The sequence below is a fragment of the Poecilia mexicana genome, unplaced genomic scaffold (assembly GCF_051168715.1).
Source record: "Poecilia mexicana isolate PSO_F unplaced genomic scaffold, ASM5116871v1 scaffold_16, whole genome shotgun sequence".
Classification (NCBI taxonomy): Eukaryota; Metazoa; Chordata; class Actinopteri; order Cyprinodontiformes; family Poeciliidae; genus Poecilia; species Poecilia mexicana.
The window spans coordinates 11,275,076-11,295,814 of NW_028263385.1; the positions used below are offsets into that span (position 1 = coordinate 11,275,076).

General features: G+C 39.8%; 1 protein-coding gene across 9 annotated transcripts in view; it reads right to left on the reverse strand.

Moving 5' to 3' along the window:
- arhgef1 (Rho guanine nucleotide exchange factor 1) overlaps positions 1-19,799 on the reverse strand; it is a 48,174-nt gene extending 28,375 nt beyond the window's left edge. For 4 of the 9 annotated variants that reach the window (XM_088014222.1, XM_088014220.1, XM_088014221.1 and 1 more), the window contains exon 1: positions 19,617-19,716. The gene's annotated coding sequence lies outside the window, so the exon portion shown is untranslated. Of the gene's footprint in view, positions 1-19,256; positions 19,357-19,616 lie in introns of those variants that run through there. The other 5 variants (XM_088014217.1, XM_014985408.2, XM_088014223.1 and 2 more) reach the window with 4 other exon arrangements.
- Between the last annotated feature and the right edge of the window lie 940 nt (positions 19,800-20,739).

Sequence of the window (20,739 nt, forward strand, 5' to 3'; positions counted from 1 at the left end):
ACAACACAGTTTCAAGGATCTGGTGAAGGCAGTTCATCAAGTTCTATTTTAGCACCAACAGGGGAAACACACACTAACAGGATCATTATTATGCCTGATTGGCATATACATTTCTTTGCAGAGTTCCTAATCATAAAATAAAGGGTATTAATTCTCACCCTGCATTACAAAAACATTGAAATCAATTGTTCTGGGGGCTAAATGGCAGATACACATTTACGCATAATGAAATGAATAGTGGCATTCTGTTTGACTCTGAAATCCTCCTGGCGAAGGACAATGGCTAAGATAACAATGACAAAAACTACACTTTTTTTTTTACTTTTCAGTAAAGTGAAAGTACTAAAAAGTACTTCTACATTGCTTCTTCAATAACTATTAGGTCTTCTCGGTTGTGGCAGATGGTCTGGTTGTGCTGGAGGGTTTTTTTCCTCTCCACTGTCACTACATGCATGCTAAATATGAGGGATCGCTGTAAAGTCAAAAACACAAAGGAAGCAATTGTCTGCTGTCACTTTGTGCTTGTCCAGGAGAAGCTAATGCTACAAATTACTGATTTGATGCAATTTGCTGGGTCTCTTTATAGAAAGCCTTATAAATTAATTTGAATAATGAGCTGAACTTGATGCACGGTTTGATGACTAGGATCAATTTTAAAGTATGTATTGATTGAACTAAAATTACTTTTTTGTACAGTACCTTGAGATGGTATGTTGTGAATTAGGGCAGTATAGTTAAAGATAATTGAACTGAATTAAATAATTAAAAAGAAATAGAAAAAAACAAACGCATTAAGAAAATGTGAAGCACCTAAAAGAAAAAAACTTTCCGATGAGTGCACAAGTCTAATTATACAAATGAATTTGCAGTTACTTCAGCTGATTACGAGGGAACAACAACAAAAAAAAATTCACTTGATTTCTGGGGAAACCTGAAAGGGTGATCCTGCAAGACTGGATATGTGACTTTGATCAAGTGTATTTGTACAGCGATGTGGTAGCTCTCATAAATGCTTTGGGGCCAAGCAGAGGTCTTCTTGTGCATGACTTCAACAGAACTGGTGGCATGGGAGACAGAAAGTGGAACTGGGAGACAGAGAGAGAAAATGGGTTCATTTATGACCGTATACAGTGGGCTGCATGCTGACAAAGGCCAGCTGCGGAGGAGGGGTTAGCTAAACAGAGAGAGTCACAGGCTTGTGGCAGCAAAAGCTGCACATCTGCAGAGACATACACAAACACAACAACACTGAAGTAAAGACACTTCTTCAAAATGTGACTTTTTCCTGGTTGAAAGGTAAAATGCTTTTCTTTAAAACTCCTTTAAAAGATGAAGTGAAGCAAACAGAAAACCTTCAGACAGCTTAAGTGATTTCAGTCCAGGATAGGAATTGTTGTTCACATGACACCCTATAAGTTTAACTCAGGTCAAAATAACTGCACTTGCCATGTTCTTCAAAAAAAGACAAATTATTTGGCGACCTGTTGCATTTTTTCAGTGAATTCATTTTCTTCTTAACCTTCTAATATTCTAATAAAGCCTCTTTAGAAATTATAAAATACAGATGAGTTACTAGCATTCGTTATTTTTAGATGAGTGTAGTTGCAAAAATAAATTATTTTTTGAACATCTAGTTAGTGTTTTTGTTGGGGATGTTTAGAGGAATCAGATAATAGTTTGTTTTTTTTTGTTGTTGTTGATTTTAAAGCCTGATATACCTTGATTTGTGGAATCTGAAAAATCCTTACTTCTTCATGCAAGTGAAAAGACCCACCAGGTGTCTTCAGTGGTAATTATTAATGGGTGATAAAGAACAAAACCTAGCTATTTTGTTATTGTAAAGAAAACTGGAGTTTCGTCAACATATCTACAGTTCATTCAGGCTGCAACAGAGCGAGAGAAAGCAAGACCATCAAATATCATTAAGGCTGAATGGGGTACAGCAAAGGTCCTCAGTTTTATCCTTTTGAGCTTTCCTTTAAAAATAAATAAAAAGCCAAATACATCATCAACAGACACATGTAGTATGTATACACACATGGTGTGTAGAAAAAAAAAAACTACCCTTAAACTTTTTTGAAATATTTGTAAAATGACTAGGCATTAATTTTTCTAGCACAAACCAACTGCAAATATTTTACATCACTTGTTTTTAAAGAATGCATGGGGGCAACTTCACTCTAAAATCGGCTGATCCAAGTAAAATAAAATAAAAAAAATTAACATGGATCATTTATAAGTGAATGACCAAGAATTACAGCTCTCAGTGGGATAAAGATCGGTGAAGCATTTCAGTTTCAGTTATTCCTGAATTCTAAGTATAATGGAAAAGCTTAGATAACATGGAGGAAAGCATGCTGCTGTTTCCATGCAGCATGTCTCAGCATTTCAGTCCCCTCATTATAGGAGATTCTGAAGCCAGCCCCTTATTATTGCTGCGTCTTGGTTTATTTCAGTGAATCCGTAATACATTTAAGTTTTCTTAGAGGGAAATTAGAGCAGGCAGGAAGCTGATTGTGGCTACTCGAAGGGAAGTGAAGAAGGTCAGTTCCCTTCTACAGAGCAGCAGCTCCTGCTCTAACTAAACTGGACCGTGTGGTACATTCCAGCATATGGCACGGTTCGGACAACAGATGGAGACAGTGTGAGTTTCAACACTGAGCAGACTTTATTTCTCCATCCCCTCACAATTACATCAAAGTTGGCATCAGCTCTCCACGGTTGGGGCTCCTCCTGGCTCATGCAGCGTGCACGCAGTATTCAGTCCCAGAAGTGCAGAGATCAACTGTGGTGTTCCTGAGAGTCGGCAGCTGACCCCTGCTCCTCCCTCCCATCACATTCCACTACTAACTAAATGTCAGGTGGCATCAATGTAATGATAGCCATCAAGCGTGTTTGCCTTTGTGTGTATTTGAGTTAAGACTACGCTCATACGTGTGTGTGTGTGTGTGTGTGTGTGTGTGTGTGTGTGTGTGTGTGTGTGTGTGTGTGTGTGTGTGTAGGGGTGTGTGTGTGTGTGTGTGCGCGCGTGCGGGTGTGTGTGTGTGGAGGCTGCTGGTGTACCGGTGGGTGTGTGTGACAACTGGTCTTTATAAGAACATTCCTTCTCCATTGCTGAACAAGCTGAGGTCTAATACAGTATGAAGGCAAGCTAAAATAAGCAGCTGCCTCTTTATTTAGACTGAATGGCAGCAGAGTTTAGTATTAAATATTTCCAACAGGGTCAGCGCAGGCTAATGATAACCCACCAACTCTTACATCAACTCTTGCATAAATCCCTTAGCCACTGTGGAACTGTGAAAACAATCGGACGCTAAGGTGAAACCCTTTTGATCTGGACAGGATTAGGGGCCAAACTGTGCCCCTCGCCCAAATGTGGGCCTCTGCAGCACCCATACCTCAGTAGTAGTAGAGGCTAATAGCTCTCAGTCAAGATGTAACTGCATAAGAGTGACTATGAGACAGGCGAGTGACAAAGTGACCAGTATCAGGACACAACCTAACCTAAAAGGATACCGCAAGTTCTCATAAAATGACCTGTCAGCAGCAAAACTGAACCCTGTTCACAGCCTCAGTGCAGCACTAATAATAAAGTATGCAAAAACTAAGATAAAAAAATTTTCAGTCGTGCGATTACAGTGTAAGATGATAAGCTCTAAAAGTGTTTTTCTGTTTTAATTAGGATGCACAATTTTAGGAATATTATGAAACTCTTATTATTCATAAATATTGCAATTAGAGCAGCACAATCAAATTGCAGCAATCATTGCAATAAGAATATGGTGCCGGGTGCAACATTTTATAAAATATTATATTAAGTGCACCACATTCAAAATGTGCATGCCAGTCCTGCTGGATGGACCTTCACTCAGCGGATAGATATGTTGCTGGCATGCAAAGGTCAATAGATAATCAAATAGCAGACTGCATTTATGCAAACCTTTGCAATTGCAGTAGTGCATGCACTGATGACGCATGCACTACCCTAAACCACCCAAAACCTGCAAACCACTCAGCTTTGAATTGAATGCAGGTGTTTAGTTGCACCCAACTAAACACCTGCATTAGTCATCTGATGCACCCTTAGTTTGCAGCAGATGACTGAGGAGTCAGATATGTCGCAAGCCGTGCATTAGGGCTGTTGTAAACGAATATTTTAGTAATCGAGTAATCTATCAATTATTCTTACGATTAATCGAGTAATCGGATAAAAAAAAATTATAAAATGAAATACTGGTAAATCTGGCATAATACCGGTGTTACTATCAGATATCAATATCAGTCCAATTTTTCATATTTGAGCATCCCTAACAGTTGCTTTTTTGTAGTTTAGAAAACTAACCTGTAACAATAATAGCTCACTTTCTAAGTTAACCAGAAGAAAAGTTATAGAAAAATCTGAAATTATATTGAATTTAATAACAAAGAGGCAGGCTCACAAATATGCTTATAAAAAATGTCTACAATCCAGCTTTTAGTTTATGTATTCATCTTCAGTGAGTTTAATAGATTAATTAAACTCACCTTGCCACCTAACCTGTCACGCTTTGGGTTTGAAAATACGGGAAATGCCGCCTGGAGTGGGAGGAGAGGGCGAATGAACGAACGTAAGATGGGGTGGAGGGGAAGAAATAGACCAGCGGACTGACGAACCGTTAGACCGGGGGACGAACACGGGGGGAAGCAATACGGGATATTTACGACACCTTCACTGTTCACACTCAGAAACTCATCTACCAGCCATGTACGATGCGCTCCGCCACCCGTTTCTTCAGACCGGGATATGAAATTTATTGTGCGGTTCGTCGGTAAAGCTACATTTACACGGTAAGCATCAGCTACTCAGCCGCCCGCCCTGTTCAGTCTATCCGCTCACCTCAGCGCTCTTCCCGCCGTTCGCTTTCAACCAGCAGCCCCGGAGGAGAAATGCTGCCGTACTCCAGGCATTCCCCCAGTCATTTTAAGGATGCTTATTGGTTCCCCAAAAACGATAAAAAGTCGAGCATTATCATCAATCAATAAAATCCCCACGGGCCAATCTTGAAGATTGGACTTTATGCCGCTGAGACTTAGCTTTTGTCAACAACTCAGAGGCGGAAGTGAGAGCTCCGTGTAACGCAAATGAAGTCCCGGCCGGAACACGGTGCGCTAAATAATAAAACATAAATTAACGAAGCTTCGAGGCAGGTAAATTTTCCTCGAGGAATTTTAGTAATCGAGGTACTCGAATCATTCGAGGAATCGTTTCAGCCCTACCGTGCATGAATGACAACAGAAGATCAGGGTAAAAATCGATCATTCAGTCTGTAAGCGTATGACCTGCTCACTTCTCCTTTTTTTTTTTTGTCCTAATGGCCAACGTTTACTAAAGTTTGAGTCAGACGTAGGGTTATGACTCAAACTCTGGCAGATTGAGTAAGTATTGACCCTTTTGACCTTTGTTGCAAGACAACTTGCAGCCCAACTGAGCAGGTCTAACAGTTTCTGATTCCTTTAAAAATAACAAGCAGGCCTAATTATCCCAGGCTGATATGATTATCAGGGATTGTGACACACCCTAGCTGAAGAATTACACTTATCCTCTTAATTTACTGTAGCTCAGGGGCTTTTCGGGCTATTAGGCATAAGCATGTTACAGCTAGAAAAGGAATTGCATTGCATTACCGGGTATACCTGCTTTTAAATTCCTCGTCGAACCCTATGCTTGTTTTAATATTAATATGAATTTTAATGCAGTTATTAGAAGATCTCTTATATGTTCCCATGTGTTCTACTCTGTGCTTTCCTTTGTTTGCTAGCAACACAATAGCCTAAACAAAACATGTTCTCATTAGCACATCTTTCAGTTTCTGAGATGCAGAGATGTGTTTGAAGTTGTGACTGAATTGAGCTCTAAGTGCAGCATCTAAAAATAGAGCGGCAGTTGATGGCTGCAGCTCGGACAGCTTGCACTGCGGCTGCTGCTTATCTGCCTCATTCATCAGGCCAGAGACCCTCATTAACTGTGACCAGGGGATTCCTACCAGAGCTGCTGCTGCTGCCAACCCACCACTCCAGCAGCTCCACCCTTGGGCGCCTCAACACAGACTAAAAAAGAAAAAAAGCTCTGGCAAATAAAGAGCCATACAGACAGGAAGTGGGTGTAATTTCCTCAGGAAGCTATCAGAGCCATTTCCTGTATAACCAATCACATCAGAAGAGAGTGAGAGAAGGCGAGACACAAAGAACGAATCAAGAAAGAGAGCGAGAAGTTTTGTAAAACATGGAGGCCACAAGTGTTTCCGTAAGAAGCATGACAAAAACTGCCATCAGTTTCATTTCAGGTTTACATGAGCAAAACTGAAATGATTCAATTTTCAAAAGGATGAAGCTCCAGTAAGACGGTCTAACCTAAACGAAAGGATGGATAAAACAAAGATGCTGGAATACTGATGTTAACCTGACATGTTCTGATGATTCAAGCATAACATTTAAAATCTTATGAACACGAATCATTTTCAATTAGCAAGATGGGAATATTTTGTTTCTGTTTCAAGCTTGCTCTTTTCAAAACGTGTCTGCCGAGGTGTTTCTTAGCAATGCAATTTCTGAGGAAAAGACTTGCTGATGCACATCAAAACACCTGTGCCACACGTAATCCTAACACTTCAGATTCCATCAATAAACTAACAGACAGAGGATAAGCAAACAAAACCTTCAAGACTGCTGCTTCACCTCCGCAGAGGATCAACTGAAGGAGCGAGGCCTGTAATAGCTTTAGGTCACAGTGTAATCAAAGGTGCTCCGGTAAACGCCTCCTCCGCATCGGCAGATGGCAATGATCACGTCTCAACCCCAGCAATGGCCAACAATGTTGTGCATGGATGGGAGCAAGCTGCTGCTCTCCAAACATTACACTGCTTCACATTTGCTGATTGACTGTTTGAAGGAATAAATCCGACGTCTGACAAAGAAACTGAATTAAAGATCAGAATAGCCTGCGATGTTTCAATGGATGAAAGCTGCATATTACAGGAAAGCTGTTTAGTGGAGCCAAATGAATTAGCTTATTTAATGTTTCAAAAGAAAATAAACACAGAAGATGGCAACAATGAGAAGTTGACAGTTCAGTGAAACCTGCAGTTCATTTAGTCTTACACATTGTACGATTATTTTGGAAACTTACATAACTAGCCTAACTTTTCAGATGTTTCATGATGGCATAACTGATCATGAAAAAATTAATTTACAAACAAAATGAAAGGAGGGACGGTAATATGAGATATGGAGGGGAGGTAGGAAGGAAAAAAGGAGGAAAATGGTTCACTCTGAAATAAGAAACAAAGCAGCAGCAGAGGAAACACTTTAAGGAACAGGCAACGGAAATATCCAAGTATACGCAAGACATTTTGGCAAGCAAAGCAAGAAGTTAAGTATCCAGAAACTGTTAGGTCCCACACATCAGAGCTTGCTAATTACACATCTGTTTCCAAAAGTCAGCAAAGCATAACGGAGCACACACCCTCGGCTTGTCCAACCTTGACCAAGCAGCTCCAACCGCAGCTGGCAGAGCTCTGAGTTCACACGCCCAAAACACCTCTCTGACTAGAGAGCATGTCTCCTGTGAATGAATCTATATAGAACATGTATCCTTAGTTTGCAACATAAATAAATATATAGTGTGCCTTGAGGGAAAGAAACTCTCATGTTACTTTATATGATGAGGCAACAATAAGTAGAGCATAATTGGGAAATGGCAGAAAAAAATGACTTAATGTTTTAAACATCTTAAAACTGTGGTTCAATAATACAATAATACTTCAAACTCTGAACATCTCATGGAAAGAGAAATGGACATATGACACAAGATATGGTTGACAAGATGGGGAAGGAGAGCATTACTCAGAGAAGCAGTGAGGAAGTCCGTGGTAACTCTGGAGGAGCTGCAAAGACCCACAGTGAAAGAAGTCATTGTTAAAAAAACCTGGCCTTTATGGAGGAGCCTGAAGCAGAGACCCTTATTTTCACAAAAGTTGAAAACCAGTGTTTCACTTCACATGAAGCACTAATTATAATCTTACAAAATGTAAAAAAAAAAAAAAAAAAAAAAAAAAGTTCAAAGGATGCAAGTATTTTTGCAAGACATTGGGAGCAGAAGGTGTCCACACGTGCAAGAGGCTAATTTCAAGGTGATAGTTGGCTGGAGGATAGTAATATTCCTTGAACCGGATGGGTGGATGTGTGAGAAGTGAAGGACCTGAAAATGACTTAAAGGCGTTGAGGTAAATACTCTGAACTACACATCACAAAAGTAGAGCATCTTCACAATCCTACATCAGGGTTTGTGACTTATATCTCATCAAAATTGTTAAGGATGTCTTATCTGATCGGTGACTTCAGTTCAACTATTGACTTATGCAAGATCTTAATCTGATGCATGTGTAGCAGACAGCTGAAACTACTAACTTTTAATACATCGAGGCTGTGCGCATCAGTGTTATTGCTGGCTACTGCGTTGACCTTGTGGCCCCTGTGGACAACCACAGAACAGAACTTTCATATCGTACTTTTGTTCCCCCCCCCCACACACACACTGACACGTTTGCTTATTTCACACGTACGTGGACATAAATACTTTTTAACATAAGCTTCACTCGTTGACAAAGTATTTTACAAAGTCTAATTAAGTTTCTAGTAATGAATGCAGAAATATTCCTTCCCCTTTGCAAAGTAATACAGTTGACAGGTGTCACATGACTCCTAACTCATTATGCAAGCAGTAATGCACCAAAGTTGACTTAAAACAACAAAGGTCAGGAGTTACCTTTACTCAGTGACCCTCACACTTGGGAGTTAAAACAGGACCTGAAAGGAAACTAAAACTCTAAAACTTGAACTTGGACATTTCTGGAAAAGGGAAAAAAAAAAAGTAGCCTTTTGTTTAGTTAATCAAGATGTTAAAGGTAATGAAACCATTTCTGACTAACTTCGTTCTTTAATCTCAAACATAAGCTTTGTGATGACAACAGAATAACAGGACTGATCCTAAAATGTGGGCGTTTACAAGACAATCTAATAACAGACACAGGGGAGGTGAATTGTGGGAAATGTCCTGGAGGTTTGTTGTTTGTCTCCAGACTAAACCTCTGCTGCATCAGTCAGTATAGGCTAAATTTCCTGAAAATATGCATAAACTTCACAAAGGCACTGAGCTCTTTATGCATCATCGCTTTAGAGATAATTTCTCCAAAACAAATTAGGCTTCCAGAAAACACAAGTGTCCTAATTTATTCCATAAACTGTTAAAGATAAGCCTTAATTTTTTTCTCCACAGATAAGAAATTTCAAGATAACGTCTGTCTGTTACTTCAGTGTCACAGAAAGGGTAAAAGAACAGCGGCCACAGCTTTTTACAGGGAGCAAAGTTATTCCGGAGATCTTGTCGCTGCCCTGACAGTCGGCAAACACACCAGCAGCGCGTACAGGGCGAGATAACTGTTGCACAGCTGACTGCATGTACGAGGAAGTCAGATCATGAGTTGGTGAGAAAGGGAGTGGCTCCTCCTTGCTGAGGGTGTTAAGAACATGACAGTATGCCTAGTCAGGCCTATTTCTCTCGGAGCAAATGAGCTATATCCCCGCCATTCATTTATATTCCCGTAATTGTGTCCCTTTTTCTTCTCTCCTAACTTTCTTCTCCTGCTTGTCCTGCCTAACTAAAGCACCTCCTTCTACTTTCACTCTAAGACAGCCAGTGCATTCATAACAGATCGACAAGAGCCAATTATATAATTTAACAAGCATTACATAGCTGCTAAAATAAGATTATGGCCAATAGCTAAAAGGAAAACACAAGCAGCGTTTTTTTTTTTTTTTTCATTGCTTCACACAACATGCCTTACACGCTGTTCTTTGTTTTTGCTGCAAAAAGGAAACATACTCCTGTAACATTGTTTTAGTGCAATAAGCTTATCGTGGTTTTCCTTGGACTCGGCTGCTGCAGGGAGTCGATGACCTTCTATTCAGACATTTTTAATGATATTGAACAGCCACATCCCCCTAAATGTCTGCGCAAGGCTTTCCAGAGTCTGTTTACATGGTAAAGATGATAAACGAGTTATCCCAAATAACAAGCTGCGAATTTCTCCCACATCCCTGCACACACATTCAGCAAAGCCTAATAGGCTTTTGGCTTATTTGCTTGTTTCCTTGCAGCTAAAGCTAACTCCAGTCTCCTACTCCAACTAGCTGCCGCCCCCATCCGCTCTCGCCTCCTCACCCCCATAAAGAGGTCAATGGCCTCATGGAAACAGTTGATAGGCCGGGGGAAATCGACTGGCATGGATTGGCAGTTCAGAGTGAACCTCCAGCTTGGCCTAACTGCTTCCATGTGCATGCGGGAGAGTTTGGGTATGTGTGCAGCTGTAATTGCCAAGATTAAACAAAGAAATCTCTGATTAGCCTTTTTCGGCAAGAAAAAAAAAAAGAAAAAGAAAAAAAAAACCTGACCCTGACTCATTCAGTTGTTCAATTACGTGCATTAGCGTGTGCAGCAGGTTCATCTGAGCTTCAGCTGATTTAAAAAAGGCACCAAACAAAGCTGAAATACCAGGGTTCATGTCAAATATTCCTGGAAGGAATGTCAGGCTATCCAGAATCAAAGCCCATAAGCCAAAAATGCCTCTGCACTCACACAAAGGTGCACCTTGGCTCACGATGCTGAAAATCTTAGACCCATGATGTGCATAACAAAAAGGCAATAAATGACTCAGCCCAGTCCTTGTACCATCTACGAATAATTACATTGAACGCCACTTTTTAGAAGTGCATTCATATCTAAGGAGAAATAATAACTTGGCTCTTACCAGCGCTGACATTTACTGTTCAGCAAAATAAACTCAAGTGAAAACAGATCTCTCCTCGTTTAGTGTCACGTTTCAATAGCTTTTAAAAAGCATCCACATTAGCCACAAAGCATTAATGTAGATGCTGTTTTCCACACTAAGCCAGAAAGAGAGAGAGAAGAAAAAAATAACACTAGAAGCAGATCAGCATCATGAATACTGACTTCCTTTCTTTACAACAGCAAACCTAACATTACAGATGAGGCAGATAATCAGTGAGAGATCTGAACTAATCAGATCTCTCACTGATTATTGCACCGATTAATGGAATCGGTGCAATTCATTCTCTATAATTGTTTGTTTTTAAATAGTTCTAAAACAATTGTGCAATTAGCCTTAGGCAGCAATATTTGTTACTGTGCGTAGAGTTTTGAAATATAGCCCTAATAGACACTGTTACTAACTGACCTGTAACTGACCTGCTGGTAATCAGCAGGTCAGTTACTGAATAATCAGAGTTTTTTTTTTTTTTTTGCATCCATTGAATGCATCAAAACAAAGAACTCCAACAACGTCCAGGTTGTGGATGCATTAACTAAAAGCATGGACGTTTTTTTTTTTTTCTTTTACTTTGCATGTGTTATATAATATACATATACAGACACGCAATACAATAATGAAATCAATCTAAATTGTAATCTATAGCTCAGACTACACAGAAAATCAAACATTAGTATCAGCCCGACTGTTTAATCTCTACTTAATACGTTCCATGGAGGCCTTTTAATAATTCATCTGAATACACTAAGAGAAATGCAAAAGAATGACTACCATCTCATATGAAGATGGCAGAATTTAATACAGTTATCAGATAAAGTAGCAAGGAAAACAATATTTCAAGAGGTCCGACTATAGCGAGAGAAGGCTGCTTTTATCCTCTGGCCTCCTAATGGATGATGCAATATAAATAGTCTCCATCTAATAACAATGGCATCCAAATTATTTTTGGTATGTTACAATGCCAAAGTACTCCTCAAGAAAGGTTTTAAGAAATGATATACAGATTATTTTAAGCTGGCAATGATTTCCTGCTTTATTTTTGTTGCTTTCCCCTGCACTCATTTATTTGCATGTGTATGATTCCAGCATGCAAAACTCTCATACATGTCATGTTTGATTAAAGTTGAATCTGCACCAAAAACGAAAAAGACCCCAAACTGCAAGCTTAAATGATAGGATGGGGTTATGTTTAGGTCATATAAAATGATAAATCTTGGTCCTTAATAACAGAGTGGAAATGTTTACTTGCAGAGTTGTAGCCCATGTGTGAAAAACAGACATTTATTACATTAAGACTAATACAGGAGCCATTGTTTGGGAATGCCACAGTACAACAAACAGTCTAACACACTGTCCTCAAACATTCACTTCACTGAAGGACCTTTCAACCCCCACGCTCCTCAAAAGTAAACATCGTCTGCGGAGTCCAGCCTCGCTTTTTCCACTCAGACCATCAAATGAAAGAGCTCATTCTCTGTTTCCTCTCACTCACACACGCTCTGTCCCATCAGTTCACCAGCCGTCCGACTGACTCACACTTAACCAGATGGATGTAACCCTTTCCACTTGGCACCTTCCCTCCGTCCCCTTCCCACGGTCTGCAAAGAAGCAAACCGCTGCAGCTTCAGGTTAAACTTCCACAGATAAAAACCTCTAATCTTCAATGGGACATTTAAACTAGACTGCATTCGGTGTCTGTGGGGTCCGAGGCGGTCACTCACTTACGCATGGGAGGGCGGGAAGGTTAACGTCACCCCTGCAAACACTTCAACCACACATGCTGTGAGGTGAACGGGCCTCTTTATCTGACTCGGCAGCAGAGAGTGGCAGGTGAATACACTGAGGGGCTTGTGTGAGCAGATTCCTGTCTCATGAAGGTATCAGGAAGGAACTCATCATAATAGATGAGGAGCGTGCTTTCATTGATTATTATTGGCAAATATTACCTCTATGATGCAGAGCTGGTGCGTTATAATTCATGACAAGCAGGAGAGACAGATCAAGGTTAGTGATGTCTCTGAGAACAGGTGAGAAAGAGGGGATCAAATGTCGCCAACCAGGCGGCGCATGTGAGTAAAAGCTTTAAAAGGATTACTAAGGTGAATTCTCACCAGCCCTGTTTAGTCCGCTTTAACTGAACTCTAGTCCGTTTGACTAGAAAGTCCGGTTCATTTAGGGAAGTGTGAATGTTTAATTAAACTCTGATGTGAACCAAAACAGCAAAAATCTGGTCCACATAACAACCTCAGTCTGGTTGAGTTTAAGTGAACTCTGGTATGGTTTGAATGCACACCAGCGATTGCTCCAAAAGCAGGAAGAATACTATAACTCAGGGAATTCTGTTTAAATATTACCAAAACAAATGTGACTCTGGCATGAGCAGGATAAAGGGCTTGTTGTCTTTTAGCAAAGCGAGAGAGAATTCCTACAACGACTACTCCATTTTTTTGGTTTACACTTTGTTCACCTCTTCTTCAGAGGTTTTCACGTTATTTCCTTTGATGGTTCTTGGTTCAGCTCCACCGCAGGTGAAGGGGTGAACAGAGTTCCAATTCATTTGGATCATTCGACAGTGCAGTCATTTTGGTCCAAAATAAAACAGAGTCTGGACAAGGAGGTGTAAAAACACTTAACTCAACAGTCTTTATTCTTCAAAGAAAAAAAAGGAAAAAAAGATTAATCTAAATAGAGTAGGCTGAGGATGAATTTTGCAGATTTGTTTTAAATTGAGTGCCAGTGTTCAGTTTCTGTTCCTACAACTGCACAATAAATCTCAGGAAATTCTGGTATGACCCGTTTAGTTTTGGTGGTCAGCCCTTTTTCTGGAGTTGGCCCTGCCTAAGAACAAGTAAAAAAAACATAGTGCTAATAGCCATTTAATATATTCTAATTTAATATATATTCCTCTCTTTGGGTTGTTTCCCAATGACCGAACTTAAAGAACCTACCAAATCAACACACAATGTAACATGAAACATCTACGGTTTTAAATAGTTGCTTTGTTTGTTTTCAGCCAAATCTAGTTCCAGCAAATAGTGATTGACTGCAACAAATCTGATAAGGATCCTGCTTGATGGCCGACATACAAAGTCAAAGACAAGTCTTGAAATCTCTTTGCAGCTTATTAAATTTAGCATAATATATGAAAATCCAAGAAAAACAAAACAAAATACACTAACATTTTGAAATGTTTCATACAAGTCTCCATCCTCCATCTCTTAGAGAGACGCATGAATCATAAAAGCCCATTGTCAAAACTCCGATTCCTCAAATCTACTTTCATTTGACCATTCAGATTTTATCACAGGTTTCTCTTCCATTTTACTTTTTGCCGCCATGGTGACTGACTGACTGGTTTTCTTTTATCTGTTCTTGCGAAAAAGAATCAAACTATCAGAAGTTCTTTAAACATTTGTCTTTGTATCTTTTTCCAGTTACAGTGTCAAGACTTCTTTTAGAGAATGTCTATCACAAATATATAAATCAAAAACAAAAAAAGTTATCTAAATTCAAGCCATGCACCTGTTGTCTTTTCTAAATATCAATTTTAATTTTAAAGGTTAAATTACATGAACATCTTTTTACATCTTTATGTATAGAAGTTGAGTTTTATTGAGCCTTTCTCTAGTCCCAATGAAATGTGTAAAGCAGGCGGAGATGGATAAACAGCTGTAAAGCCATATCCAAAAATCTGAGTCAGGTCTATGTAAGATTTATAAAGATTTCGTATCTGTAAACTTCATGGGCTGTCATGTCCCTTTTGTTCTCTAATTATAGTTTTAAGCTTGCTGAAAATGAAAAAAAAAATACTCAAAGAAAATGGTGCATAAATAAATTGATGGATTTATTTTCTTGTGGCCTGGAGTCAGAATGTGACAACAGCAAAATTATGGTCAAACTTTACATAATGAATCCGCTGCTGTAGCGTCAATGATCAAAATTATATCCACAGAGTTACAGCCAAGGCTACGTAGAAGACGAGGGAAGCGCAGATAGAGGAAAACGAAGTGACACAAACAAGACTTGCCTGTTTTTTATTTGGCTAATGGGAAGATTTCCAAAGATAATAAAAGCAAACAAAGTCAGCTCAAATTATTCCAAGTAGTCTATCAATGTCAGAAGTTAATGTCAGAGTTTCATCTGGAGTAGCTTTTAAAAGCTGTTTTAAATAACCTCATCACATCCTCAAAGCATCTTCAGTGGGCCATTTAGATAAAAGCAAAAAAAACAACAGGATCCTAAAAATGGAGCAGCTTAAAAGCAATTCAGTCATTGTTAAATTTACTACATTCACCTGTGGCGGCATGTCTCCTGTTCTGGGTTGACATTATTTCCATTGTTCCGTCTACTTCTGTTGCTCTACTGGACAAAAGAGGCAGTTGACCTCAATATGACTTCCTCCCATAAACTGTCTGATGATAGTTTTTCAAAGTTCACCTCAACCAACAAAGCACAAACATGTAACACATAGACACCTATAAATAGATCTATACCTCAGTATCTGCGAACTATGAAACGATGCTTCACAAACCCCCTGGAGGTTTGCCACGTTCTGGCACACTACAACCACAGACCATGCATTTTATTGAGAGCTTATGTGAAAGATCAACATTAAATAGTGCATAATGGGGTTTTTTTACAAGTAAAAATGTAAAACACACTGGTGCACATTTGTATTCAATGCTTGAGTCAACATCATAAATAATGACTGCTAGCTCTCGCTCACCTTTTCTCCTCTAAACGACTGAACTTTTCCGCCTATTCTTTTAACAAGAAAGCTCTCGTCAGACTGGATTGAGAGAACATTTATAAAACGACTTTTTTTAGATTTTGCCAGCGATTCTCTATTTGACTGACATCCGAACTTTGACTAGGACATTCTAACGCAATAATAAGCTCCAACAGAAAATACTCTGCAGCTTTTTTTGATCACATGTTTAGGATTACTGTCCTGTGGGAAGGTGAAGCTTGACCCCATTCTCAAATGGTTATTAGCTTCTAACAGGTTTTCTTCAATGATTGCAGTCAAAGAAAAGCCTCCCCACAGGATGATGCTGTCATTCCCGTGTCTCAACAGGGGAACCCTGCTTCAGGGTAAAGTGTAGTGTCAGCCGTCAAGGCCAACAAGATAAATATATAAATTAGCTGATTTCTAAATTCCAGCAGGTTCCAGTGGATCTTATTTAGGTGGAAAAAGGGGGGCTGAATCCAAGTACAAGACATACATTTTTTAGATATTAATTTAAGGAAAGTGAAAACAATGCATCTTTCTCCTTCCATTCTACAAAAAAATATATATTTGTGTTGGCCAATCACAAAATAATAAAACAAACTGTGAAAGAATACCTTTTGTACTCTAATACCAATGCAAAGAGTGTTCAAATCAAAATGATCTACTTTAACAACTTAACTAACCGCTCACAAATCTTCTTTTGTACATTTAAATCCGTGTGCGATCTGCGCAAACAACTGCAGAAACACACTGTGGCACGTTGCAGCTTGCTGCCTCACACAGCACCGAGAACAGCTGCGGTTTTCAGATCAGTTTTAACTTCTGTTGTAGGTGCAGCATGGCAAAACCACCTTCCCGTCAACTCCCCTGCATGCTTATTTGTGCCTGCACCCCCACTCCGAACACTGAGCTCATTCAGGAGGAATCAGTGGATTTCGGTGCTGACCCGCGGAGACGAGAGGAGCAGCCCGGTCCGTTCTGTCTCTCATTATCTGCTGCCTGTTCGTCAAACTAACTGCAGCCAGAGAAGAATACCTGCGTTCGCTTTGAAGTTCGTGCCTGACTACAGTAAATTATTAGCTCTCCTGCAGCACAGCTCCAGGCCCTCAAGACACCCCCAGGCTGTTCAACTGTGGGTGCCCTTACCTGTCATTCCAACTGTTGGGGATCTCTCATTGAGGCTGACAACAACTGTTACGCCTCGCAGTGGTGCTACGCAAGTTCATCATTCTACTTTCTGAGAGGCAGTTGATGTGGGCGAGTTTATGCAGGCCTATAACAATGGATAGAGCGAGAGACAGGGAGGTTGGGGGGAGAGGTAAGGGGAAGAGCGGCACTGCAGCTCAAATTAAATAGCCAACATTCCTTTAAAAGGAAGCAAAGGTAGCCTTTGGGTTCCAGGCAAGCCTCAACTTGCAAAGCATGGGTAAAAGAAAAGAGATGACAAGTGCAGTGCTCCTTCCAGTCTGACAGAGCGCAACAGGAAGTGGCAGGGCGCTGCTTCACATGGGGCTTCTCGAGTGCAGCGCCTGGCTGAGGGCACGTCACAGTCTCAGTCCGAAACCACCAGCGCCAACCAACACCCTTCCCAAACGGCGTCTAACAACGAGCAGACCCAGTCGTTCTAAACATGCAGAGGGAAAAAATTAAAACAGTTTGCCCCGACAGAAGTTCCAGCTTTCAGGAGAAATACTCATACCAGAGTGACAAACTGGCTCCACAGCCTTTTCTTTGGAAGGTATGATTAATAAAATCTTAACCCACGGCGTTTCACCAACTGAATCTGCAGTCGATGACAGCAATCGGATAATGAAACTGCTCTGCTAGACGTACGGTAATTAGAGCTTCCTGTGAAGGCAGGAAACCCTCTGCAGCGTTAAAGGAAGCAATGTCCTTTAGTTTTCGCAAGGCAAAAAATCATCACTGACGATCAATTATGCATAGACACAGATTATTGACCTCTGTCTGCACTGAGGCGCCCAGTCTATACCGTCTGATCTGATGATGAGTGGTACAGAAAGGCAGCAGGAACGCACAAGTTCTCATGTTGAGCAAAAACAGCATTGAGGGGAAAAAACAGCTGATTAGATCTGGCATTTGTTGTTCCAGGGACTGTGACTGAATGCTTGTTTAAAAATTATACATATGGCATAAAAATTCTATTCAGCAATGGCAATATAGTACAATGACTACACTTCTCTGCAGAAAAAAAACATCCACGGCCTGGCTCCTGAGAGAACAAAACCTGGCAGGGTCGAGGAAATAATTCATCCCATGCACAAAAGGAGAGGTCTCACAATAGGACGAAGATCACAAGTCAGCTTCTTTGTTTCTGACCTAAATGTGTATCTCTATATCGATAGTGTCCTACTAAAGTATTCATACCTCTGAATATTTTTACCTTTGTCATGCTGTAAGTGCAAACGTGAATGTAAAGTTGGCCACTACATTAAAGTGGCCTTTACAGAGGACAGTCATGAAACAAGACATAAGAAGTGTGTTAAGAGCAGTAGTACACACAAGCAGTAGTCTGTTGTGACAGATGGGAACAAAAACAGACTATTTTTTGGCAAAAACACCAAGCACACTGTGAAACATAGTTGTGACATCAGGCTGTGGGTGTGCTTTTTCCAAAAACTACAGAAAAGATGGTCAGATTTTAATGGTAAATGAGCATGGCTATATATATATATATATATATATATATATATATATATATATATATATATTTGCTATGTTCAAAGACTAAACACAGACTCAGGGTCCAGGAGTACACTGACCCTAAACATGCAGCCAGAGCTACCATGGAAAGGTGCAAGCAAATTCATGTGAACCTTTACCGTTTACAGTTAACATGTTAAACTATTTGGCAAATAAAAATGTCCAAAACTGTTAGTTTCCAGAAGTGCAAAACTGGTGGACATTTATCTTCCACAGCATGCGGTTGTAAATGGTTTCATAATGTACTGACTTATCAGGGCTGAATATGGTCAACTTCTGACTCTGCTGAGAAAAAGCATCCCACACCATGATGCTGCCACTATCATGTTTCAGCTTGGGGCTCTCGATGTGCCAGTTCACAACTGTTCTTAAACATCTAAAGCCTTACCGGCAACTCGGTTCACTGATATTAGCTTGCACATGGGTAAACTTTACACAGACAATTGTTTGCAATACATTTTATTTAGGTGCATCAGGATAAATGAAGATAAAGGCATGAATATGAATACTTTTGCAAGGCACTCTAGTTTGTACGAACGTTGGTAGTTTTTCCAATTCCCTTGCAAAGTTTTCTGAAACCCAGACACTTGAAATGTAGCTGCATCTGGTAACTGTTCTCCGAGCAGTGCCGCAGAACGCAGGTCTCATTTTTGCCAACTTTTAGCCTTGGTCGGCCTGTTTCCACTGGGCTACTTTGGCTTGATAAATTACAGAGAAAGGAGGGGCGAGCGGGGGACACTATTTGAGGGAGATAAAAAACATAGATTTCACAAGGTCACCTGCAATAAACCTCCCACTGACAACCCATTACACAACATGCCTCCCTTTGGGAATATCAAACTGATTTGTGGTTTTAGGATAAAACCGAAACCGACTCGAATAAACCCAGAAAATACACAACATAACTCCGCTGCTGATACCTGAAGAAGTTTTCTCCAACTGTCTGCACACACGAAGCTCCTGACAGTGAGTCCAGTGGTTAAACAGAAGCAGAAACTGTCCGTGTGGCGTGTGAACTGTCTGAAATGTTAAAATAAAGCAGCTATTAACGAAGATGCATTTAGCTGCAGTGCAGTCAGCCATCCGAGCACAGGATTCCTGTATGTGGACGCTACCGTCTGCCGCTCGGGCTGTGAGTGAGTGGTGAGGGGGAGCAGAACCATTACTCTCCGAGAAACAAATATCTCTTCCAATGGCGACTTCAAACTCACCAAGTAGAGGCGAAAAAGCTCCAATAGATCATTATGTTGACTGGAAACGGGTTAAAATGATTTACTCACCGGCTAATATAGAGAAAACGACGGCCGTAGCGTTCTAATGGGTTTCCTGTTCGAAAGTTGCCGAGTGTCAGTGAGAGAGAAAAAAACACACACACACACACTACGCGGAAGTACACATCAAAAAAAGGAAAAAGCGAAGAAAAAAGGGGCTCACTGTAACAAACTATAAAAGTAACAAAGTAGTGTTTAAAATTAAGCAAATAGTTACACTTTATTTTTTACTATTGTGAAACGATACTACTGTTTCTTTTATGGTTCTGTGTGTATTCCTAGTTTGGCGAGATATAAAGATATGAACGACTTGTTTCCGCACTGTGTTACACAGTAAACAGTCCCCACCTATCCCTCTCTGCCACCACAATCTGGGTTTACCAGGCCCAAATTTGAGTACATGATACTATTATTTTGACCAAAATAAATTATAACCAAGCTCACTTTTCAACAAATGCGCATATTCCCATAGAAAAGTGTGAATGGTGAATTTGTTAGATTCTCAGGGAAGTCTGGAATATTATATAAAGAATATAATTCTGCGAGCGATTTTGTAGTCATTGAAAAACAATAGCTTACATATATGTTAATTTTTTTAAGATAAACATCAAATATTTTTTATGCTGAAAGAATTTTAGTGTTAATTTATACCAACTCTACTTTAATTAATTTGCTAAGTTATATTGTTTTTTTTCTTGTAATTGTGTTGACCGAGCTTACTGTCCAAATTACATATATCTTCTTGATTAATCCTGTTTATTGCATTCCCTTAGCGCCACACTGTGGAAAATCATTGCTCCTACTCAAGCAGTGCCTGATGAAACAGCTGACTTGAGCTCTGAGCTAAAATAAATAAATACAAAGTAAAGAATACTCCGAATTTAGTAAAAATAAATAAAATTAATAGAATTACGTCCTGGAGTCAATTGTGTTTATTGCTATCAATAAACACAACTCATGAATGAATTTAAATATGCATCTTCTGCAAGGAAATGAAAAAAAAAATCTAGAAGGATCAGCTAAGAAGGGAATAACTGCATCAGGTAAATCAATTTTTTAATTGAATTTATTAAAAAATGATTTGCATGCTTGCAGAATAAAAAGAAAAGGCTTTTTGAAATGTCAATGATCT